Source organism: Anopheles funestus (assembly GCF_943734845.2).
Source record: "Anopheles funestus chromosome X unlocalized genomic scaffold, idAnoFuneDA-416_04 X_unloc_22, whole genome shotgun sequence".
Lineage (NCBI taxonomy): Eukaryota > Metazoa > Arthropoda > Insecta > Diptera > Culicidae > Anopheles > Anopheles funestus.
Genome location: NW_026045146.1, coordinates 847,921 through 870,000, shown reverse-complemented (window position 1 = coordinate 870,000; position 22,080 = coordinate 847,921).

The following is a 22,080-nucleotide window of genomic DNA, read 5'->3' as shown; positions in this document are numbered from 1 at the left end:
TGGTTAACCTGGCGCCGCAGTCAACTCATGTGCTTGGATCGGATCGAGCTATTGAGTATTGGGCCTGCATACTCGCTCATCCGTATCCTTTGCGTACCGCCCCATGGCCCCGTCCTTAGAGTTAATGACTAGTAGGCTTAACTCTTTGTATGTCTGCACCACAGTTCCCGTTCGTTCCGTGCCGTGGCCGGATACGTATTGCACATCGGTATACCTGTCGCTACTCAGGCAACTCGTGTGCGTGGATTGGATCGAGCTCATGGGGTGTGTAGAGATTCCATGTTATAATTGCAAGTCCATATCCACTTTATAGGTTAAAGTCATAAGTTGTGATTGCACAACCATACTTCATAAGAGTTTAATAACTCTTCAACTAACTTTCGTTCTGGTGTCTTGGTATCAAATCGCATAAGACACAAGATTCTACTGGCCAAATAGAATCTAGCACATTGGTTAACCTGGCGCCGCAGTCAACTCATGTGCTTGGATCGGATCGAGCTATTGAGTATTGGGCCTGCATACTCGCTCATCCGTATCCTTTGCGTACCGCCCCATGGCCCCGTCCTTAGAGTTAATGACTAATAGGCTTAACTCTTTGTATGTCTGCACCACAGTTCCCGTTCGTTCCGTGCCGTGGCCGGATACGTATTGCACAACAGTAGATACCATCACCTGACGTATCTAACACACCACTATTGTAACTCGTCGTCGAAGGACCTTTCAAGTGCCTGATGGCCAGGGGAGCTCTTACACGGCACGGAGACACAGTGATGCTCGCCCATCACAGTGTACAACGATCGAGTTTGCTTAAGTGTCTGGGTACCTACACACCAGACACAATGCAATGGCCACGGATCCACACAAGGCACATCACATGCAGAAAGCTTCACCAGATTATGACACATACCACACTCTTGTAACTCGTCGTCGAAGGGGCGTTCAAAGTGCCTTACGGCTAGGGGAGATCTAGCACGGCACGGAGACACAGTGATGGTTGCCCATCAAAGTGTACAACGATCGAGTTTGCTTTCCGCGCAAGCGTTCTAAGTGTCTGGGTACCTACACACCAGACACAATGCAATGGCCACGGATCCACACAAGGCACATCACATGCAGAAAGCTTCACCAGATTCTGACACATACCACACTCTTGTAACTCGTCGTCGAAGGGGCGTTCAAAGTGCCTTACGGCTAGGGGGGATCTAGCACGGCACGGAGACACAGTGATGGTCACCCATCAAAGTGTACAACGATCGAGTTTGCTTTCCGCGCAAGCGTTCTAAGTGTCTGGGTATCTAAGCACCAGACACAATGCAATGGCCACGGATCCACACAAGGCACATCACATGCAGAAAGCTTCACCAGATTCTGACACATACCACACACATGCAACTCGTCGTCGAAGGGGCGTTCAAGTGCCTTACGGCTAGGGGAGATCTAGCTCGGCACGGGGACACAGTGATGGTCACCCATCAAAGTGTACAACGAACGAGTTGGCTTTCAACAAATTCTGACACATAGCAAGCGAGCGACCGAGCTACACCGAAGGCAGCCCATGGTTGGTCACTCGCGGACGATCATCAGTAATGATCCTTCCGCAGGTTCACCTACGGAAACCTTGTTACGACTTTTACTTCCTCTAAATCATCAAGTTCGGTCAACTTCAGCCATGCCAGCTGCAGCTCACGAAGGAACCGCGGAAGGTAAGCCTCCAGAAACCTCACTAAATAATCCATCGGTAGTAGCGACGGGCGGTGTGTACAAAGGGCAGGGACGTAATCAGCACTAGCTAATGACTAGTGCTTACTAGAAATTCCAGGTTCATGGGGACCGTTGCAGTCCCCAATCCCGACTAGATGGGCATTTTAGTGATTTCCCGTTCCTCTCGGAATGGGGGCGCCTATTGGCGAGAACACGCTGCGACCCACATTGTAGCACGCGTGCAGCCCAGAACATCTAAGGGCATCACGGACCTGTTATCGCTCATTCTCAGCTTGCTAAACACAAGTTGTCCCGCTAAGCAGGGCAAACGTAGCCGACGACCGCCCGTGAAGGCGCCGCCCGGCTGTAACGTCAGGTGCGCCCGGAGGCGCACTGCTGACAGCGTTCTAGTTAGCATGTTTGAGTCACGTTCGTTATCGGAATTAACCAGACAAATCATTCCACGAACTAAGAACGGCCATGCACCACTACCCTTAAATTTGAGAAAGAGCTATCAATCTGTCTTACCTCGATAAGTTTGGACCTGGTAAATTTTCCCGTGTTGAGTCAAATTAAGCCGCAAGCTCCACTTCTTGTGGTGCCCTTCCGTCAATTCCTTTAAGTTTCAACTTTGCAACCATACTTCCCCCGGAACCCGATTTTGGTTTCCCGGAAGCGACTGAGAGCACCGAATAGGGGTAGCGTCTCCCAATTGCTAATTGGCATCGTTTACGGTTAGAACTAGGGCGGTATCTAATCGCCTTCGATCCTCTAACTTTCGTTCTTGATTAAAGAAAGCATCCATGGCAAACGCTTTCGCTTCAGTTGGTCCTACGACGGTCTACGAATTTCACCTCTCGCGCCGTAATACCAATGCCCCCAACTACTTCTGTTAATCATTACCTCTAGGTTTCTGACAAACCAACGAAATCGTATAAACCGAGGTCATATTCCATTATTCCATGCAAGATTATTCTCGGCCAACGCCAACCCCACGGGGGGGCCGGACGCTTTGTCTTAGCCTGCTTTGAGCACTCTAATTTGTTCAAGGTAAATGTGAGTATCTTGAGCACCATGAGGAGCCCGTGCCGGAGTTAACCGGTAGCACGGTACTCGTTCACAGAGTAACGCCCAAGTACACCATTGTGAGTCGCAGCCGTGAGCGCGCGCACGAACGGCCCCGGCGTGTAACCGGGCGCCCGTGGCGGTCACGTGTCTGGACGGGCAATCAACTTCGAACGTTTTAACCGCAACAACTTTAATATACGCTAGTGGAGCTGGAATTACCGCGGCTGCTGGCACCAGACTTGCCCTCCACTTGATCCTTGTTGAAGGATTTATACTCAACTCATTCCAATTATGGACCATCGTTAGAGAGGTCCATATTGTTATTTCTCGTCACTACCTCCCCGTACTGGGATTGGGTAATTTACGCGCCTGCTGCCTTCCTTGGATGTGGTAGCCATTTCTCAGGCTCCCTCTCCGGAATCGAACCCTGATTCCCCGTTACCCGTCGCAACCATGGTAGTCCTCTACACTACCATCAATAGTTGATAGGGCAGACATTTGAAAGATCTGTCGTCAGTCGACAAGCGACCATACGATCTGCGTCCTTATCCAGACTTCAACTCAAGCCGCCCGGAGGCGATTGGTTTAACTAATAAGTGCACCAGTTCAGCTACCCGCGAGGGCAACAGTCCCGGCATGTTGCATGTATTAGCTCTGGATTTTCCACAGTTATCCAAGTAACTAGTGGTAGGATGATCTTGTGAATTATAGCTGTTATACTGAGCCTTATGCGGTTTCACATTCATTTATGTTTGTACTTAGACATGCATGGCTTAACCTTTGAGACAAGCGTATATTACTGGTAGGATCAACCAGAATTCGTTCCACTACAGACACACACTCGCTTAGTGGGAAATAAATTTCCACACAACTCTCTCTCTCTAGAACCATATGGAATGGCTCTTTGGTGTTGGGTAAGGCACCAATTTGTTGGGGTGTAACGGTCACCACCAACTTTAAGTTTGTTAGGGCACAACGGAAACCACTAACTAAACTTTAGGAAACTAAATTTCCTCACACATTATCTCTCACCATATTAGCACTAGGTGCTATCCACGATTGTACAACGTTTCAACTCTTGAATCGACCGTAGGGCCGCGGAATTGCTTCCGGGCCCCTATTCTCGCTATTAATTGTTCATCTCTTTCAATACATCGAGTTCGTTCCATTGGGTAGTTCGCATGGCGAACGTTTTGATGCAGCCCCCTGGGGGACCACGGCACTTTACACCGGGTATGGTGTATGCGCAACCTACAGATAACAATAAACCCCTTATGCGTGTGTAAACCGATGTTGGGCTGCTCAACATCTTTCATGGTTACATCACTTGCACCAGAACCCACGGTGCCGATTTGGTAATATGTTGTACATTTACTCTCAAGATGTACGCTTCGGCCCCTTATTCAGGGGCTCAAGCTATTACCAGCAAGAACAATCCTCATCCAGACTTGAACTCGAAACACCCGCAGGCGAACGGTTTAACTAATAAGTGCACCAGTCTTGAATCCATGCGTCGGTGGAAACAATGCCGGCGTGTTGCATGTATTAGCTCTGAACTTAGCGAGTGATTGCCTTGCAGCTGTCATACTGAGCGTAGAGCGTGATTATCGCTCACTTGAACCATGTTGAATGGCTCTTTGGTGTAGGGTAAGGCACCAATTTGTTGGGGCACAACGAAACCACCAACTTAAGACTTGCTTATAGGCATTTCAACGTTTTCAACTCTTAAATCGACCGTGTTTCATTATCATCTCTTCTTCTTATTAAATGCATCGAGTTCGTTCCATTGGGTAGTTCGCGTGGCGAACGGTTTGATGCAGCCCCCCGGGGGGGACCACGGCACTTTACACCGGGCATGGTGTATGCGCAACCTACAGATCACCAATATATTTGTGATCGATAATGCACACTTCTTACACGACTGACCAGTCGACAGCGCTGCCTTCCTATTATGCGTGTGTAAACCGATGTTGGGCTGCTCAACATCTTTCACGGTTACATCACTTGCACCCGAACCCATGGTGCCGATTTGGTAATATGTTGTACATGGTCTCAAGATGTACGCTTCGACCCCTTATTCAGGGGCTCAAGCTATTACCAGCAAGATCAATCCTCATCCAGACTTGAACTCGAAACACCCGGAGGCGAACGGTTTAACTAATAAGTGCACCAGTCTTGAATCCATGCGTCGGTGGAAACAATGCCGGCATGTTGCATGTATTAGCTCTGAACTTAGCGAGTGATTGCCTTGCAGCTGTCGAACTGAGCGTAGAGCGTGATTATCGCTCACTTGAAAGGGTCAAGCCCTTTCGAGTCGTCCGGTTTTTACGCCAGACGACTCGGTTCACCATCTTTCGGGATACAAGTTGACTAAGTGGTACCACTACACTTATCAACTTTCGATTTGGTAATCCTCATCCAGCTTCCTTTCTGGAGGTCCCGAGGATTACCAATTGGGCTGTCATACTGAGCTCATATATTGGAGATCGATAATGCACACTTCTTACACGACTGACCAGTCGACAGCGCTGCCTTCCTATTATGCGTGTGTAAACCGATGTTGGGCTGCTCAACATCTTTCACGGTTACATCACTTGCACCAGAACCCACGGTGCCGATTTGGTAATATGTTGTACATTTACTCAAGATGTACGCTTCGGCCCCTTATTCAGGGGCTCAAGCTATTACCAGCAAGAACAATCCTCATCCAGACTTGAACTCGAAACACCCGGAGGCGAACGGTTTAACTAATAAGTGCACCAGTCTTGAATCCATGCGTCGGTGGAAACAATGCCGGCGTGTTGCATGTATTAGCTCTGAACTTAGCGAGTGATTGCCTTGCAGCTGTCATACTGAGCGTAGAGCGTGATTATCGCTCACTTGAACCATGTTGAATGGCTCTTTGGTGTAGGGTAAGGCACCAATTTGTTGGGGCGTAACGGTCACCACCAACTTAAGACTTGCTTATAGGTATTTCAACGTTTTCAACTCTTAAATCGACCGTGTTTCATTATCATCTCTTCTTCTTATTAAATGCATAGAGTTCGTTCCATTGGGTAGTTCGCGTGGCGAACGGTTTGATGCAGCCCCCCGGGGGGGACCACGGCACTTTACACCGGGCATGGTGTATGCGCAACCTACAGATCACCAATATATTTGTGATCGATAATGCACACTTCTTACACGACTGACCAGTCGACAGCGCTGCCTTCCTATTATGCGTGTGTAAACCGATGTTGGGCTGCTCAACATCTTTCACGGTTACATCACTTGCACCCGAACCCATGGTGCCGATTTGGTAATATGTTGTACATGGTCTCAAGATGTACGCTTCGACCCCTTAAGGGCTCAAGCTATTACCAGCAAGATCAATCCTCATCCAGACTTGAACTCGAAACACCCGGAGGCGAACGGTTTAACTAATAAGTGCACCAGTCTTGAATCCATGCGTCGGTGGAAACAATGCCGGCATGTTGCATGTATTAGCTCTGAACATAGCGAGTGATTGCCTTGCAGCTGTCGAACTGAGCGTAGAATGTGATTATCGCTCACTTGAAAGGGTCAAGCCCTTTCGAGTCGTCCGGTTTTTACGCCAGACGACTCGGTTCACCATCTTTCGGGAAGGGACCGTCTCGGTCGCAAGCTGCTCCGGTCCCCAAACAACCTGCGACAAATGATAGGAAATGCCGACATCAATATGTGTTCAGTTTGGTTTATCGCTCATAGGTCTTTTTGACCATCGATCCCTGATTATAACTCTCAATTAAACAGTCAGGAGAGTAAGGCATGCCCATCGATATCTCATCGACAGGCGATACCGCTTGAACGGCCAACGACACATCAGAGGATCGTATCTTGCTACAACTTTTGCTTAATCGTTTCTTCTCCTTGGAGAAAGAAACCCCCGGGGACCGTCTCGGCCGCAAGCTGCTCCGGTCCCTAAACAACCTGCGGCATCAAATGATAGGAAAAGCCGACATCAATACGTGTTCAGTTTGGTTTATCGCTCATTGGTCTTGTTTGACCATCGATCCCTGATTAATACTCTCAATTAGAAGGTCGGTAGAGTAAGGCATGCCCATCGATATCTCATCGACAGGCGATACCGCATGAACGGCCAACGACACATCAGAGGATCGTATCTTGCTACAACTCTTGCTTAATAGTTTCCACTCCTTGGAGAAAGAAACCCCCGGGGACCGTCTCGGCCGCAAGCTGCTCCGGTCCCTAAACAACCTGCGGCATCAAATGATAGGAAAAGCCGACATCAATACGTGTTCAGTTTGGTTTATCGCTCATAGGTCTGTTTGACCATCGATCCTAGAATTCAACTTTCGAGTAAGGCATGCCCGTCGATATCTCATCGATAGGCGATACCGGTAGAACGGCCAACGACACACATCTAGGATCGCATTTACTCTTCCTTGGATGGATAACCAATACCCTAGGACCGTTTCATCGCGAGCTGCTCCGGTCCTCAAACAACTCGCGAACCACCGATAGGATGATATTAGGAATGGCCGACTTTCATCCTTTAACTCTCAGTTCTGCTTACCAAAACATAGGTACTTGGACCTTAAAGACCACTATATGTTCCCCGATCGGGGGCAATCGGAACGTCTATCCATCATCAACATCGTTTCACTCATTCCGAACCACCAAATTGGACAGACAGTACCATATTCACCAACCGATTGCTTCAACTTCGCAAACTGTATGGTAAGTTCTACTAATTTCACATCTTACCATCGACTAATAGTGCATAAATCCACTTGGAAATCACTTTTCCTTGGTCCTCGGACCTTCTACGACAACGTCCAACAAATATCCGAAGTCGTTTCCCAACTTAGACCAAGCATTTCGTATCTTTACTTCTAATCGATTTTTTCTCTCATAATTGACGATCAAAATCTAAAAACCACATTTTGAGCCAGAAGCAGTCGTCCGATCGTCCTGGGGGTAGTCTCAATCGATTTAGAAGGGCCCAATTCATAAAGATACGTACTCAGTCAAATTCATGCTTCTGGCTCACCTACCCCCTATATAGAAAACGAAAGCGTACAGGCGTGGAAAACGTGCCATTTTTCTCCATCACGGACTTTTTTTTTCTCGTTGCACCGACTCTAGTAAAAAAGTGAAATTTTTTACTAGTTACCAACTTTTGCAAATTATCATCGGATATCACTTTTCATGGTCTATAGTAAGTTCTTATCACGTTTTAGTAGTTTTTGAAAAAAAAATTTTTTTGAACTTTTCAAAATTTTTCAAAACAAAGTTTTTGTAGGCGGTTTTGTGTATGGAGGGTTACTAGTCTCGGGGTCACTGTTTGACCAAAAAACCACTATATATCATTCGAAAGGTAATTTCAAGGGCTACAAAAAATTGTTCTACGGCACCCCCCTCCGACGTCTAGTATTCGAGTTATTGGCCAAAAACCATCACTTGAGCGATTTTTCGTTCAGGGTACCCGACTCTAGTAAAAAAGTGAAATTTTTCTCGATTGACCAAGTGTTGCAAATGACCATCGGATTTCACTTTTTATGGTCTATAGTGAGTTCTGATCACGATTTGGTACTTTTTGAAAAAATTTTTTTGACGCACTTTTCAAAATTTTGCAAAACCAAAACTTTTTAGGCGGTTTTGTGTATGGAGGGTTACTAGTCTCGGGGTCACTGTTTGACCAAAAAACCACTATATATCATTCGAAAGGTAATTTCAAGGGCTACAAAAAATTGTTCTACGGCACCCCCCTCCGACGTCTAGTATTCGAGTTATTGGCCAAAAACCGCAACTATAGCGGTTTTTCGTACAGGGTACCCGACTCTAGTAAAATGATGCGATTTTTACTAGTCTAGGAACTTTTTGGTCAAAAAATCAAGTATATGTCATTCGATAGATAATTTCAAGGGCTACCAAAAATTGTTCCACGACACCCCCCTGCGACGTCTAGTATTCGAGTTATTAGCCAAAAACCGCAACTAAAGCGGTTTTTCGTCCAGGGTACCCGACTCTAGTAAAATGATGCGATTTTTACTAGTCTAGGGAACTTTTTGGCCAAAAATCAAGTATATGTCATTCGATAGATAATTTCAAGGGCTACCAAAAATTGTTCCACGACACCCCCCTCCGACGTCTAGTATTAGAGTTATTAGCCAAAAACCGCAACTATAGCGGTTTTTCGTCCAGGGTACCCGACTCTAGTAAAATGATGCGATTTTTACTAGTCTAGGGAACTTTTTGGCCAAAAATCAAGTATATGTCATTCGATAGATAATTTCAAGGGCTACCAAAAATTGTTCCACGACACCCCCCTGCGACGTCTAGTATTCGAGTTATTAGCCAAAAACCGCAATTATAGCGGTTTTTCGTCCAGGGTACCCGACTCTAGTAAAATGATGCGATTTTTACTAGTCTAGGGAACTTTTTGGCCAAAAATCAAGTATATGTCATTCGATAGATAATTTCAAGGGCTACCAAAAATTGTTCCACGACACCCCCCTGCGACGTCTAGTATTCGAGTATTAGCCAAAAACCGCAATTATAGCGGTTTTTCGTCCAGGGTACCCGACTCTAGTAAAATGATGCGATTTTTACTAGTCTAGGGAACTTTTTGGCCAAAAATCAAGTATATGTCATTCGATAGATAATTTCAAGGGCTACCAAAAATTGTTCCATGACACCCCCCTGCGACGTCTAGTATTCGAGTTATGGGCCAAAAACCATTCATACTTGAGCATTTTGCTCATTTTGCCTGTACGGGTACCGGGGACTAGTAAAATCAGGCCAATTTTTTAGAGTAGGGGTCCTTTTTGGTCAAAAAAACAACTTTTGCTCGTTCGATAGGGAATCGATAGGGCAACAAAAAATCGTTCTACGACCCCCCCTTCCGATGTCTAGTATTCGAGTTATGGGCCAAAAACAGTTTATAGCTAATTTTTCACTCGATTTTTCACCAAGTATCGCACATTACTCCGGTTCTATACATTGGATCGTCAATCTTTAAGATTTTATGGGTAGTTCCAACTGTTTGCTACATTTCATCCATACATCACCAACCGATTCAATGTCTGTGCTAGAAGTTATTAGAGGAATAAAAAAATTTACCCTTGGCTTTGGACCGTACAATTTTACCCATTTTTGGCCCATATTTGCCCCATAGCTCCGCCGGTATCCAAGATATGGCCACACTTTCTTCTGGCCATGGGTAGATGGCACTTGTGGCTAGATTTCTTCCATGCACCACTAATCGCTACCATGTCTGTGGCCGGAGCTATTCACGAAAGCGCCTCGCGCACTTGGTCGGATTTTTGGTCCACCTGGCACCATTGTTGGCCCGTATTTGCCCCATAGCTCCGCCGGTATCCAAGATATGGCCACACTTTGTTCTGGCCATGGGTAGATGGCACTTGTGGCTAGATTTCTTCCATGCACCACTAATCGCTACCATGTCTCTGGCCGGAGCTATTCGACGAACAACCATCGCATTTACCTAGGTACTTTTTCGGATTTTTGGTCCAACTTGCACCATTTTTGGCCCATATTTGCCCCATAGCTCCGCCGGTATCCAAGATATGGCCACACTTTCTTCTGGCCATGGGTAGATGGCACTTGTGGCTAGATTTCTTCCATGCACCACTAATCGCTACCATGTCTGTGGCCGGAGCTATTCGACGAACAACCATCGCATTTACCTAGGTACTTTTTCGGATTTTTGGTCCAACTTGCACCATTTTTGGCCCATATTTGCCCCATAGCTCCGCCGGTATCCAAGATATGGCCACACTTTCTTCTGGCCATGGCTAGATGGCACTTGTGGCTAGATTTCTTCCATGCACCACTAATCGCTACCATGTCTGTGGCCGGAGCTATTCACGAAAGCGCCTCGCGCACTTGGTCGGATTTTTGGTCCAACTTCACCATTTTTGGCCCATATTTGCCCCATAGCTCCGCCGGTATCCAAGATAGCGCCACACTTTCTTCTGGCCATGGGTAGATGGCACTTGTGGCTAGATTTCTTCCATGCACCACTAATCGCTACCATGTCTGTGGCCGGAGCTATTCACGAAAGCGCCTCGCGCACTTGGTCGGATTTTTGGTCCAACTTGCACCATTTTTGGCCCATATTTGCCCCATAGCTCCGCCGGTATCCAAGATATGGCCACACTTTCTTCTGGCCATGGGTAGATGGCACTTGTGGCTAGATTTCTTCCATGCACCACTAATCGCTGCCATGTCTCTGGCCGGAGCTATTCGACGAACAACCATCGCATTTACCTAGGTACTTTTTCGGATTTTTGGTCCAACTTGCAACATTTTTGGCCCATATTTGCCCCATAGCTCCGCCGGTATCCAAGATATGGCCACACTTTCTTCTGGCCATGGGTAGATGGCACTTGTGGCTAGATTTCTTCCATGCACCACTAATCGCTACCATGTCTGTGGCCGGAGCTATTCACGAAAGCGCCTCGCGCACTTGGTCGGATTTTTGGTCCAACTTGCACCATTTTTGGCCCATATTTGCCCCATAGCTCCGCCGGTATCCAAGATATGGCCACACTTTCTTCTGGCCATGGGTAGATGGCACTTGTGGCTAGATTTCTTCCATGCACCACTAATCGCTACCATGTCTGTGGCCGGAGCTATTCGACGAACAACCATCGCATTTACCTAGGTACTTTTTCGGATTTTTGGTCCAACTTGCACCATTTTTGGCCCATATTTGCCCCATAGCTCCGCCGGTATCCAAGATATGGCCACACTTTCTTCTGGCCATGGGTAGATGGCACTTGTGGCTAGATTTCTTCCATGCACCACTAATCGCTGCCATGTCTCTGGCCGGAGCTATTCGACGAACAACCATCGCATTTACCTAGGTACTTTTTCGGATTTTTGGTCCAACTTGCACCATTTTTGGCCCATATTTGCCCCATAGCTCCGCCGGTATCCAAGATATGGCCACACTTTCTTCTGGCCATGGGTAGATGGCACTTGTGGCTAGATTTCTTCCATGCACCACTAATCGCTACCATGTCTGTGGCCGGAGCTATTCACGAAAGCGCCTCGCGCACTTGGTCGGATTTTTGGTCCAACTTCACCATTTTTGGCCCATATTTGCCCCATAGCTCCGCCGGTATCCAAGATATGGCCACACTTTCTTCTGGCCATGGCTAGATGGCACTTGTGGCTAGATTTCTTCCATGCACCACTAATCGCTACCATGTCTGTGGCCGGAGCTATTCACGAAAGCGCCTCGCGCACTTGGTCGGATTTTTGGTCCAACTTGCACCATTTTTGGCCCATATTTGCCCCATAGCTCCGCCGGTATCCAAGATATGGCCACACTTTCTTCTGGCCATGGGTAGATGGCACTTGTGGCTAGATTTCTTCCATGCACCACTAATCGCTGCCATGTCTCTGGCCGGAGCTATTCGACGAACAACCATCGCATTTACCTAGGTACTTTTTCGGATTTTTGGTCCAACTTGCACCATTTTTGGCCCATATTTGCCCCATAGCTCCGCCGGTATCCAAGATATGGCCAAACTTTCTTCTGGCCATGGGTAGATGGCACTTGTGGCTAGATTTCTTCCATGCACCACTAATCGCTACCATGTCTGTGGCCGGAGCTATTCGACGAACAACCATCGCATTCACCTTCTCGTTGCACTTCTTCGGGAATTTGGTGCAACCAAGTTTTCACTATAACTTGGTCATTTTCCGTCCATCGGACATGCGGTTTTGGGTGTCGATACTTGACACCGCGCGCTACAATATGTTCCTCCACGACCATGTGGTCCGATGCTTCCAACAGGAGCTATTCGAGGAGTACCGATTTTTCACCATTAAAAATGCTCGTTTTTGCACCAACTTTTGCCTATAACTCAGGCTGTATCGATCGGATCTTCAATCTTGAAAAAGTTTTGGATAGGTGGCATCAAATGCTACATTTCGTTCTTCCACGTCAACTTTGTCCGATGTCTAGCAAAAAAGTTATTCGCGAACCAAGTCCAGAACCCATGCAATGGCTGCCCTCATTGCATACATCACGGCGGTTAACTCTCGTTACTCTATACCGTGGACTTGGTACTTTTTCAGGCATTCGTTGCTACTTCTCGGTTCATGATATTCGTTTACGGTCTTCACTAGGGCATTTGGTGCTCCTTATCGGTTCATGATATTCGTTTACGGTCTTCACTAGGGCATTTGGTGCTCCTTATCGGTTCATGATATTCGTTTACGGTCTTCACTAGGGCATTTGGTAATGGGCTTCCCACTTTCTACTGATCGATCCATACTCACTTGCGTGCACCTAGCCTAGGAAGGTTTCCTATGGCTTCCCATCTTTCTACTGATCGATCCATACTCACTTGCGTGCACCTAGCCTAGGAAGGTTTCCTTGGGCTTCCCATCTTTCTACTGATCGATCCATACTCACTTGCGTGCACCTAGCCTAGGAAGGTTTCCTATGGCTTCCCATCTTTCTACTGATCGATCCATACTCACTTGCGTGCACCTAGCCTAGGAAGGTTTCCTTGGGCTTCCCATCTTTCTACTGATCGATCCATACTCACTTGCGTGCACCTAGCCTAGGAAGGTTTCCTATGGCTTCCCATCTTTCTACTGATCGATCCATACTCACTTGCGTGCACCTAGCCTAGGAAGGTTTCCTTGGGCTTCCCATCTTTCTACTGATCGATCCATACTCACTTGCGTGCACCTAGCCTAGGAAGGTTTCCTATGGCTTCCCATCTTTCTACTGATCGATCCATACTCACTTGCGTGCACCTAGCCTAGGAAGGTTTCCTATGGCTTCCCATCTTTCTACTGATCGATCCATACTCACTTGCGTGCACCTAGCCTAGGAAGGTTTCCTATGGCTTCCCATCTTTCTACTGATCGATCCATACTCACTTGCGTGCACCTAGCCTAGGAAGGTTTCCTTGGGCTTCCCATCTTTCTACTGATCGATCCATACTCACTTGCGTGCACCTAGCCTAGGAAGGTTTCCTTGGGCTTCCCATCTTTCTACTGATCGATCCATACTCACTTGCGTGCACCTAGCCTAGGAAGGTTTCCTATGGCTTCCCATCTTTCTACTGATCGATCCATACTCACTTGCGTGCACCTAGCCTAGGAAGGTTTCCTATGGCTTCCCATCTTTCTACTGATCGATCCATACTCACTTGCGTGCACCTAGCCTAGGAAGGTTTCCTATGGCTTCCCATCTTTCTACTGATCGATCCATACTCACTTGCGTGCACCTAGCCTAGGAAGGTTTCCTATGGCTTCCCATCTTTCTACTGATCGATCCATACTCACTTGCGTGCACCTAGCCTAGGAAGGTTTCCTATGGCTTCCCATCTTTCTACTGATCGATCCATACTCACTTGCGTGCACCTAGCCTAGGAAGGTTTCCTATGGCTTCCCATCTTTCTACTGATCGATCCATACTCACTTGCGTGCACCTAGCCTAGGAAGGTTTCCTATGGCTTCCCATCTTTCTACTGATCGATCCATACTCACTTGCGTGCACCTAGCCTAGGAAGGTTTCCTATGGCTTCCCATCTTTCTACTGATCGATCCATACTCACTTGCGTGCACCTAGCCTAGGAAGGTTTCCTTGGGCTTCCCATCTTTCTACTGATCGATCCATACTCACTTGCGTGCACCTAGCCTAGGAAGGTTTCCTTGGGCTTCCCATCTTTCTACTGATCGATCCATACTCACTTGCGTGCACCTAGCCTAGGAAGGTTTCCTATGGCTTCCCATCTTTCTACTGATCGATCCATACTCACTTGCGTGCACCTAGCCTAGGAAGGTTTCCTATGGCTTCCCATCTTTCTACTGATCGATCCATACTCACTTGCGTGCACCTAGCCTAGGAAGGTTTCCTATGGCTTCCCATCTTTCTACTGATCGATCCATACTCACTTGCGTGCACCTAGCCTAGGAAGGTTTCCCTTTGGTACCGACTTCCATCTACGCACTCGATATAACCTAGGTACTTGGTACCGATGATGGTTAACACTCAAGCATTTCTTGCATCCTGCGTGCAAGGTACCAATTTTCACTTCTCAGGTGCGTTTATGAGCCCGCATTAATCCAATATCGCTCTGATGGCCTTTCTTATTATTTCATCCGATAGCCCTTGCCAAAAGCTACCAAAAGTTCCTCCACGGCCATGTGCTCCGACGCTTAGTTTAGGAAATATTCGAAAAAATTCAAAATAGGAAGCATTTTCTTATTGGAAAATCACCTTAAATCGATGGCCATTTTTTGGGCAAAAACTTTAACGTCTTCCCGACTTTGCGGGAATTGCGAATTTTAGGCACCCAGAGAAAATCTTTTACTTTAAGGGGGCGGCCGCGAAGTTGCCCAAAGTCTCGGACACAAAAATTCTCAAGTTCCCCACTCTAGTAAATCGCCCTATGAGTATCTCCTGGCCCGCGAGCTCTGCGAGCGGGCCAGCTTCGGCGATTTTTGCCTTTTCGCCTAGGCGGTTCTTCTACGAAATTGGTCCACAGCTTTTGCTCAGAAAGCTAGCATTTGTTGCAACAGTTAGGTACTTGGTACCACATTTTGGTATCCATTTGGGTATTTGTGGCAACTACTCGGTACTTTGGCCCACATTTCGCTCTACTCGGGCTTCTATGGTGGTACTTGTCGGTACTTCTGGCCAACTTAGGCCAATTGGGTGCAACTTGTGGGTACTCTGTGGGTACTTTAGGGCGTATTGTGTCTTTCGGGTGAACCTTCGCTATACTTCATGGGTACTGATGGCCAACTTAGGAACATTCAGTGCAACTTTTGGGCCTAAGGAAATTTGTCCAACTCTTTGGACTTAGAAAATTTTCTGGACTTAGAAAATTTTCTGGACTTGTAAAAATTTTCAAATGTTCAATTTGGCCCACATTTCGCTCTACTCGGGCCTCTATGGTGCTACTTGGCGGTACTTTTGGCCAACTTAGGCCAACTGGGTGCTATTTGTGGGTACTCTATCGGTACTTTTGGCCAACATAGGCCAATTGGGTGCTACTTTTGGGTGCTCTATCGGTACTTTTGGCCATGTTAGGCCCATTCGGTGCTATATGTGGGTGCTCTATCGGTACTTTTGGCCATGTTAGGCCCACTCGGTGCTATTTGTGGGTACTCTATCGGTACTTTTGGCCAACTTAGGCCAACTCAGTGCTTCTTGTGGGTACTCTATCGGTACTTTTGGCCATGTTAGGCCCACTCGGTGCTATTTGTGGGTACTCTATCGGTACTTTTGGCCAACTTAGGCCAACTCAGTGCTTCTTGTGGGTACTCTATCGGTACTTTTGGCCATCTTAGGCCAATTGGGTGCTATTTGTGGGTACTCTATCGGTACTTTTGGCCATCTTAGGCCAATTGGGTGCTATTTGTGGGTACTCTATCGGTACTTTTGGCCAACTTAGGCCAACTCAGTGCTACTTGTGGGTGCTCTATCGGTACTTTTGGCCAACTTAGGCCAACTGGGTGCTATTTGTGGGTACTCTATCGGTACTTTTGGCCAACTTAGGCCAACTCAGTGCTTCTTGTGGGTACTCTATCGGTACTTTTGGCCAACTTAGGCCAACTCAGTGCTACTTGTGGGTACTCTATCGGTACTTTTGGCCAACTAAGGCCAACGCGGTGCTATTTGTGGGTACTCTATCGGTACTTTGGGACATATTATGTCCTTCGGGTGAACCTTCTCGATACCTCATGGGTACTTGTGGCCAACTTAGGAAAATTCAGTGCAACCTATGGGCCTTTGGAAATTATTCCAACACTTTGGACTTAGAAAATTTTCTGGACTTAGAAAATTTTTTGGACTTAGAAAAATTTTCAACTTCTGTATCTTCTTCATCATGTTCCATTTTGTGGGACTTAGAAAATTTTCTGGACTTAGAAAATTTTTTGGACTTAGGAAATTTTTCAACACTTGTAAAATTTTTGTTCCTTCTTTGAAGAAGAATACTTTCCACTATTAGCTTCTTTCTCTTTTTCTTCTTAGTTGTCTTCTTATTTTCGGTCCGAGAGCGCCGACACTTGTAAAATTATCTAAGTCCGAAGACTTTTGGAATGAACCAAAAGTCAACGAACACAATACATCAACCCTATCAACATCAAGTGGCAACCCGAAGGAAGCGCAGCGGCCAGCCCATGTACAACGCGAAGTTGTAGCATGCAACCAACCAACCGCTAACCTCCAACGGCACTCAATGTATTCGTTACACATGGGCGCACCTGCACCACACTGTCGTGACCATCCAACGAGCCGTCGGTTCGGTCGTGTGTTACAAGCACCCCATCACATAGGCATAGAGTCACCACACAGTGTTCTTCAACACTCTCGTCACATGGTGCAAGTCACGGTACGCACCACCAATGTGCACTGGTTGGCCAATTCCAGCACACACGGGGCGCGCACGCGCAAGCACTAACCACCAAGCATGGGTCGCCTGAGAGGATCGATGCGAACGCATCTCTACAACTTGAAGCTCCCAGCCTGTAGTCCCGTCGTTTGCGGGCGGTCGTAGGTGTCGAAACTAGTGATATCCACAGTCGGCAAGCTCGTCCACCGGTGTTCCCAACATGTATGGTACTAACACGTGCAGCGCGAACCCGCCCTTTGCGGCCTAGTAGTAAGCGGGGATGAGACGCCAGTGTGCCAATGGACAGCACGGACGGTTCTCGGAGGGTTGTTAGGCCCGCTAGCTTACGACCACCTAATGGGTATAAGAAGCGCTATCAGCTCGGATTGGATACGACCTTAGAGGCGTTCAGGCATAATCCAGCGGACGTAGCGTCATACCATAGTCCGTTCGAACTAGTATTGAGCCAGTGGTCCGTACCTGTGGTTCCTCTCGTACTGCACAGGAATTCCGTTAAGATAGCGACAAACAATGCACACCAGTAGGGTAAAACTAACCTGTCTCACGACGGTCTAAACCCAGCTCACGTTCCCTTGAAAGGGTGAACAATCCTACGCTTGGTAAATTTTGCTTTACAATGATAGGAAGAGCCGACATCGAAGGATCAAAAAGCCACGTCGCTATGAACGCTTGGCGGCCACAAGCCAGTTATCCCTGTGTGGTGCGTAGCTGTCAAGCCAGCAGTTTAGACGTGCTTTGTGTCGCTCCGTATTTTTTGCAAAAATATTGTGCAAAAGTGCTTATAAATAGCGGAACAATAGTCGAAAAGGGCGAATTGAGTGTCATTCTTAGCGAATATTGAAAAAGGAAATCGTTTTACTTCAATTTACTGCGCTAAAACTCAGTTTAAAGTGTCCCCATACACTTTGTATGGGGAACTTCAGTGGCGAATAAATATCGAAATACCGTGTTAGAACATTGGAAAAGTGGTAAAACACATGCTAGGGAGCATAAACTATCGTTTTCCAGCGACGTAAAGTGCTTTTAAAAAGAGATAAACAGTAAAAACTCGACGTGAAAGTGCGTGCAACAGCGTGGTACGGTGGCGTCAGGTGTGTCGTCGCGTGTGTTTGTGTCATCAACAACACCACGAAGCGTTTTCGAGCAGTGAGGACAACAACCCAACGTAAAAGCTCCCTTTTTATGACGACAGCGCCACCCGTGGCGGGTTCCGCAACTTCCAGCGAAGACAGCAACCACCTTCTCTTCGACGTCTGCAGCGCCACCAGTGACCGGTAGCGGTAGCGCTTAGCCGGGACACCAGCGTTACGAAGCGTTACGGTGCTATAAAACTCGATGCGAATTGCATACCTTTCCGGCGCTTAGCGGTCAGAGAGTGAGAACGCGCAGCCGGAGACCGGGAACGCTTAGCAGGAGACCGGGAACGGTTCTTTGGCTCCGAATCCTTCCCCGGGAACGCCAAAACGAGAGACTTCAACGCGTCAGCAGGCGACGAACCCGTTTTTTGGTGTTTTCTTGAATCTCTTGCGGAATTTATTAAAAATTCTTATTCTTGCGGTTTTCTCTTGCGAAATTGTTTTTAATAAAGAAAAAAGTGGGAGTTTTTTATTCTTGCGATCCGCGGACGGGAAATCTGCCAAAGGGGCTCTAGCGACGGACGGTCGTTACCTTGGCAGATGTTGAAGGGAATATTCCCTTGTTCCGTCTGAACGATTCGTGCAGGCGGTTTTTTGTGAAAGGAGCGGAGAATGGAGGGGCGGGTGCTTCGTTCCGGGGTGCGGTCGTCGTCCACGCCTCGGAAGCGGTCCGATACCCCTTCCCCTTTACCGGAGACACCACGGCCGGCCGGACCAACGGTGGCGGTTCCGTCCGAGGCTGATAATTCCGAGGAGGAGGACGATGCGGAATTTTCCGACGCCTCTCTTCTCGAGCAGACGGTGGTGCCGCCAGTGGTAGCGGCAGGGGAGATGTCTTCAACCGTGGCTCCCCACGACGATGGCGAAGCGTCGGTGCTGGCTTTCCAGCACAAGATGCTGGAGAACTTCGCCAAACAGATCGAGTCGCTGACGGAAGAGCTGCGACTTAGCCGGGAACGTGAAGTGGCCCTGAAGTGTACGCTGGAAGCGCTTCAAGAGGGCATGCGTTCCTTGACGGCGCTTCATTCCTCGGCACAGCCTGTTGGTCAGGGCAGTGCCAGGACAAAACGCAGCCGGCAGCAGCGCAACCGTGCGAAGAAAGCTTCGCAACTGCAGCAGCAGCAGCAGCAGCAGCAGCAGCAGCAGCGGCAGCAGCAGCAGCAGCGGCAGCAGCAACAACAACAGCGGCAGCAGCAGCAGCAGCAGCAGCAGCAGCAGCGCAGCCAGCCACAGCCGCAGCGACGGACGGTCGCAGTGTCGGCTAATGGCCAGCAGCAGCAGCAGCAGCAGCAACCGCAACGTCAGCAGCAGCGGCAACAGCAGCAGATGTCCTGGGCTACGGTCGTGAGCGGTCGGAAGAGCCGATCGCAACGTTCGACTCAGCAGCAGCAGCAACCGCAGCAGGTGGGCCAGCCGTACCGGCCACCTCAGATGCGCCAGCAGCAGCAGCAGAGTCAGCAGCAACAACATCAGCAGCATCGTGCCCAGTCTAAGGGGCGTCCTCCGCGTCCTGACCGCATTGCGGTGGTCCCAGGTTCGGACAAAACCTGGACAGAGATGTACGTGAAGCTGCGTACATCTCAGGAGCTGCAGGACGTCAGGGCAGACATCGGCATGGGGCGCCGGACCGTGCAAGGTCATCTGCTTGTACCGTTGCGGAAGAACGTCGATAGCGCGGAGCTGGCTCGCCGGATCCAGCTAGCGCTAGGTGAGGATGGCGAGGCACGAGTGGTGACGGAGATGGGTGAGCTTCTCATCACCAACGTCGACTCTCTGGCCAAAGAGAGTGACGTGAAGCTTGCCATTGAGGAGAAGCTGGGGTCAGCGGCTGGCATCACTCACGTCGAGCTTTGGGAGCTCCGTGATGGCACAAAGCGAGCGCGTGTTCGACTCCCACTGGCCAAGGCACGGAGTCTCATTGGTCAGAAGTTGACACTCTGCCAATGTGTCAGCGGCATCCGCGAAGTGCCGAAGAAGCCGCTCGACCGTCAGCGCTGCTTCCGTTGCCTGCTGATGGGGCACCTGGCGCGGGACTGCCGTTCTTCAACTGACCGGACGGGTCAGTGTTTGCAGTGTGGCGAGGTAGGCCACCGCGTTAGTCAGTGCACGTCGGCAGCTAAGTGCATTGTCTGCCAGGGGCCCCATCGAGTGGGCCACTCATCGTGCCGACAAGGTCAACAGTGTCGGGTGTAGTGAGGGTGATGCAGGTCAACCTGGGTGGTGGACGCACTGCTCAGGATCTGGCCCTGCAAACAGCCCGCACTAAGCGGGTCGACGTGCTGCTGCTGTCAGAGGTGTACCGACCTCCAGAGGGCAGCGGAAACTGGACGGTGGATTCGTCGGGGAGAGCAGCTGTGGTGGCGACCGGCCACCTTCCGATCCAGCGGGTCTGGCGCTGTGCCATGCCCGGGTTGGCTGCTGCGCAGATTGGAGGGGTGGTCTTCATCAGCTGTTACGCCCCTCCACGTCTCAACGCCGGCGAGTTCGAGCAACTTCTGGAGGCGGTGGAGTTGGAGGCCCAACCCCACCCTCGCATCGTCCTGGCAGGCGATTTCAACGCCTGGAATGAGGAGTGGGGTAGCCAACGTACCACCCGGCGCGGTGAAGAGCTGCTCGATACAATTCGGCAGCTTGGGCTTGTGGTCCTGAACCAAGGATCGGTCCCGACGTTCGTGGGCAACGGAGTCGCCACTCCCAGTGTCGTGGATGTGTCTTTCGCGAGCGCATCCATTGCTCGTCCAGACACTTGGGAGGTGGCAGCGAACACCACTTCGTGCCACTATACGGCGTCGGACCACCGGTACATTTTCTTCACCGTGGGGCCTCCAACTCTTGACCAGCAGCGACGACAACAGCAGCAGCACCAGCAGCAGCAGCACCAGCAGCAGCAGCACCTGCAGCAGCGGCATCGTCACCTGAACGGGAGGCAGCAGCGACAACAGCAGCAGCATCGCCAGCGGGGACAGGGGTCCTCTTCGTCGTCTACCACGTTTCGGCACGCTGGCCGTAGATGGAAGACGACGCAGTTTTCGGTGGAGGCATTCGCAGCCGCACTCCAGACGGCCGGTTTTCCGGAACGAGCCGTCAGCCAGGAGGGGATGGTCGACGCCATGCTAGATGCATGCGACGACACGATGGAGCGCGTCACCATGTCGCATCGTGACCCCCATCGAGACCTCTTCTGGTGGACTCCGGAGATCTTGCGTCTTCGGGAGGAGTGTGCGGCCGTGCACGAGCGGATGCTTCATACCACCGACCTGCAGGAGCGCAGCATCGTGGCTGCACATCATCGGTCGGCGAGGAGAGCCGTCGAGAAGGCTGTCCGGGCCAGCAAGCGAGCGCAGCTCGATGAGCTGATTCAACAGGCGGAAACCAACGAGTTTGGGGCCGGTTATCGGGTGGTCATGTCTCGTCTTCGTGGCTGCTTCGTGCCACCTGAGACTGACCGTGTCGTGTTGGAGCGGATAGCCAACGATCTGTTCCCGACACATCCGCCTGTTGACTGGCCGGACGCTGAATCATCGAGCGTCGACACCGAGGAGCGGAGTTCTTCGTTGACCCCTGTCACCGTGGGCGAGCTGTTGTCCATCGTGGGATCGATGGCGAACCGGAAAGCGCCTGGACTGGACGGTATCCCCAACGCGGCGGTTAAGACGGCCATTAGGAAGTACCCGGAGGTTTTCGTCCGTTTGTACCAGGACTGCCTGGACCGGGGTGCGTTTCCAGCGCCCTGGAAGAGGCAACGACTGGTACTGCTGCCAAAGCCTGGCAAGCCT